The sequence below is a fragment of the Durio zibethinus genome, chromosome 11, assembly GCF_047325235.1.
Source record: "Durio zibethinus cultivar Kanyao isolate XHJ-2024 chromosome 11, ASM4732523v1, whole genome shotgun sequence".
NCBI lineage: Eukaryota > Viridiplantae > Streptophyta > Magnoliopsida > Malvales > Malvaceae > Durio > Durio zibethinus.
This window is the reverse complement of record NC_143172.1, coordinates 8,960,497-8,965,453: the sequence shown is the minus strand read 5'-3', so window position 1 is coordinate 8,965,453 and position 4,957 is coordinate 8,960,497.

The window sequence follows — 4,957 nt, the reverse complement described above, 5'->3', positions numbered from 1 at the left end:
ACTAGTATAAAAGTCATCTCCTCAACCTTTTCTTCAAAAGTTCTTGGTCCTTTTTTTTTCTAGCCAAAAATTTCTCTGCCTTCTCTCTAAAAGAACCAAGAACAACCCACCAAAAACTGGGCAACTTGCCGGTTTCTAAAAAAAGTCACTAAAATTTGACCGAAAAATTTAAACTCCATTGGAAAATTTAATCGAAAAATTCAAAAATTCATCATAAACCCAGATTTTTCTAGATTTTTCCAAATTTTCCAAAAATTCAACCATGAACCTAAAAATCCAAAGTCTCAATCCCAACACTCTAAAACAAAAAACAAAAAATCCAAAACCTTTCTCAGTCACTAGAACCTCGAATCTAAAAACTCCAAAACTAAAATCTTATAAACGTACAACCCAAAAACTTTTTCCAAAATTTTAAACACAAAGTCTTTTCTTTTAAAAATCAACCTATGAATTGTTCTTTGGAATGTTGTTTTCAATTTACAGCTGCTTTGGGTGGTAATTTTAGAGATCGAACAGAACCAATTCAGGTTTAAATCCTGGGATTGGATTTTGTTCAATTGTAATTTAGGCCTAGGTATTTGCTGATCTATCTTGATTGAATTAAAGGTCATTTGATTCGGTTCTGAATTAAAACCCTTGATCATGCAAATTAAATCCCTTTGATTCAATTGATTTCAGATTCGATTTCCTTATTTCTATCATAGATTAAAAAAAAGAAAGGAAAAAATGATAATAGAAATAATAATAATAATAATAATAATAATAATAATAATAGTAATAATAAAAATAATATTATAATATAATATTATAATATAATAATATAATATAATAATAATAGTGATAATAATAATAATGATAAACCATAATAAACACTAGTGGACCTTGGACATAGATGGGTGTCAACAAATAAGATGGATGAGATCGAGAAAACACAAGACGAAATAAAAGAACAACTCCATATGATGATGGAAATGATGAGGAAAATGGGCAAAGGGAAGTAAACAGTGAAAGAAGAAGCTACCTAACAGAGACACTAATAGCAAGATGATAATGATGACCCCTTAGATCCATTAGGTTACACCTTACATCAAGCCCAGACTATTTGAATAGTAAATCACAGTCTAAGCCTTCATTAAAGGATGCCAATTAAAGGGTCTTAGGGAATAAGAAAAGCTCAAAATAATTGTTTCAAAAGTAAAAAAAGAACCTCAATCCCAGCATAAGATGAATCCGATAGAAGAAAGGCTACAGGTAATTAATGGGATGGATATTTATGGATCAATGGATGTAGTTAAATTATGCTTGGTGTTAGATGTGATAATTCCACCAATGTTCAAAGTTCCTAAATTTAAAAATTATGTTAGGATTAAATGCCTAATGACCCATGTCATCATGTACTACTAAAAGATGGTTGTTTATGCCCATAATGATAAACTATTGGTCTATGTCTTCCAAAATAGCATCATGGGATCTATCACAAAATGGTTTATTCAACTAGATAGAAGTCACATCCATTCATGAAAAGAGCTAGCTAGGGCATTTATCACACAATACAAGTATATCATAAATTTAGCCTTAGATCATCTGTCATTACAAAATGTGAAAAAAAAAAAGCTATTGAAAGTTTTAAAAAGTATGCTTAAAGGTGGAAAAATGTAGCCACTCCAATTCAGCAACTACTCATAGAGAAATAGATCACTGCCTTAGATCATCTGTCATTACAAAATGTGAAAAAAAAAAGCTATTGAAAGTTTTTAAAAGTATGCTTAAAGGTGGAAAAATGCAACCATTCCAATTCAGCAACTACTCATAGAGAAATAGATCACTGCCTTAGATCATCTGTCATTACAAAATGTGAAAAAAAAAAAAAAAGCTATTGAAAGTTTTAAAAAGTATGCTTAAAGGTGGAAAAATGCAGCCACTCCAATTCAGCAACTACTCATAGAGAAATAGATCACTGTCTTGTTCATTAATGTTCTTCGAGCACCTTATTATGACAAGATGATTAGGAATACACAAAAAATTTTATATATATGGTAATTTTTGGGGAGATAATAGAGAATTTAATCAAGAGTGAAAAGCTCAACATTGAAGAGTCGAAGAAAGATAGGGTATCCAAGAAAAAAGGAAATGTACAAACTGTAACTTATTTAGGGCAACAAGGTAAAAGTTTTACCCTATATTATTCTTATCTAGTTTACCACCCCTACTACCTCACTATAAAAAATGCCTCGTTAAATCCCTACCTATGCCAATTAAAGTTTCAAGTAAACCTCCAACGTCAAATAATTGCTCATGATCTAGTTTTTGCATCTGGATCTACTACCCAACCAACTACTACCCAACCAACTACTACCCAACCAAGAAAAAGCCAAGCAAGACCAAAAGACAATAAAAAAAAAAACTCCTTATCCTTATTTTTAATCTTTTACCTTTACTATTAGAAAATCGATAACTCACTCTTGTGCCTTTGAAAACAAACCTAAATTCATCGATAAAGAGATATTATCCAAATAGCAAATGCAATTTTCACATGAGGACAATTGGCCATTCAATTAAAAAATACAGGCAGTCAAAAGAAAAGAGTGAGGGTCTCATCAATGGCAACATTTTGACTCCAGAGCTTATAGAGCAATAAAGATTTACTTTGTCTTAAGACCAATTGTAAAATTTGAAAAGTTAGGAAATAAATAAGAATTTTGAGTTTTGGATGATTAAAAAAGAGTAATTCTTAATCTTTTAAAATTTTGTTTGGTACACATGCACGGCATACACATGATATTGTTAGGTTGTATCTGTTGCATGGAATCAATATTATTGGATTTTCAAATAAGTGTTTTATATTTTATATTTTTATTTTATTTATTATTTATTTTTCAAGTAATTGTTCAAAAATAAAACTCACATAGCATACTTTCTAAATGAAAGAAAAATGAAAAGTGAAAAATAAAAAAAATGGTTTTTAAATTCATTATGGCGGGTCTCAAAGAACTATTGATCACTATTTACAATAAATCTACCCCAGAAAATACCTTTTGCCAACGCTTTCATGAAAAATACTTAAAAACGTAATGTTTCAAAAGGGCACAAGCTTCAATCCCATCTTCACTCAATCATACAAAAACATACAAAAAGGGATAATTTTTCTTATACAACGATCAATGAGGGCAAACGTTCCATAAAAAAAATTTCCAAAAGTTTGAAATGCATTTAAAGAAAAGAAAAAAAAGGAAATGAAGATGAAAAAAGAAAAAAAAAAGAAAGAATAAAAAAAATGAAATGAAATGATGAAATGACAAAAAAAGAAAATAAAAAAACAAGTATCCTGAAATGATCCTTGGTTTGATCACATTTAAACACTTATTTTAGGCCTATCTATCTTAAAAAAAAAAAAAAACCTCAAACCTTGGCTTATATTACGTGCTTTGAAAAATCTATTTTGATCAACTATGAATGCTTCAACTGACAAGTTTTTCCTTATGGGATCACTATACAACTTGTAAGTCTTTTGTTTTCTTTCACAGTCCAACCACTTGAACTTTTAACCTATTTTGGATAAAATTTGGACTATTAAATACATGATGAAACTAATTAAAAAAGAGAAAAAAAGATTGGCTCTATGGTGAAAATACTAAAAAAAGACAGTCTAGAGCAAATTTTAAGATTTTGATGCCAATCTTTGTGTCTAATGAAATAAGATAAGCTAGTATGAAATAACCCATGCTTTTAAAAGGTTCGAGAATGTGGATACCTTGAAATTTTGAAACCTATTAAAAATATGAATTTTGAAAATTTGAGCCTTCTTCTTCCATTCTTAAATGACCCTTCAAACTTTTAACCCCTTACAACTAGTTTTAACATTAATTAAAATGCCATATTTGGATAATAAAGAGAATATAAAATATGTTTAGTTTTCAAAGAATTCATGCTTTTTAGAAAATTCATGTTTCATTCATAAGCTAGATGGAAGATTGTTTATTTCTTATCAAGTTATGAGGTATTCCCTAATGAACCAGAACCTTGATATGATAGATTATTCAATCTATTCGAAAAAGATCATCTCTTTCATCCATAATAGTGAACACCAATTCTTGAGAGATTTGAAAGTCATGCTTTTGGTTTTCTTTAATCATGATATTTAGTTATGTGGGGTAATTCTGTTGATCAATTTTGAGCTATTTGTTAGACATTTTTGTAAGTAGAGAAATCAATTTTGGTGTAAAAGAAAAATTACATTTGGTGAGAATTTCGTAGGTGAGTTCTGATTTAAGAAATAAAATGTTGTTTCATTGGAAAACTAATATTTTTAAATAATTTTTAATTTTTTTAAAGAGAAGGAAAAATCAACTTGGTGAGAATAAATAATATTATTTTCCAATTAAAAGGTGAATAAATGAATATGATATTTGGGTAAAAAAACATAAAATGAGACACATTCATTTCTAGTATATGTTTTTTTATTAATTAAGTAGCATAAACATAGTGGTTTGTTGAATTCATCATGGGAATAAAGTTGGCATTGATTGCATGAATATGGCATGGTTGGGTCTGAAATGTGAAGTGAAAGTGAAGGAATGGAAAGAAAGATAGGATGGAAGAGAAAAGAAAATCTTATGGAAATAAGTTAGAGGATGATTTGATTGAATGATTTGGAGTTGAAAAGAATTCTGCAAAGAAGGTTTTCTGTAAGCATTTGCATTTTGCATCATGAAAAAAAAAATATTTTTAGGATATTTGTGTTTGCATCATTAGAAGGGCATTTGCATAATCTTTTGTTCATGCATTTGCATCATCTAGAGAGCATTTGCGTAAAATTTATTTACATCTTTTGTAAAGTGTATTTACATTTATATCTTGGTAACGTCATGCACATTAAAATCATTAAAGTAGACATTTGCAAATTTGCATTTGTATAATTGTGATTAATCATCCCAATGATCGATTTGCAAGTTTTTGG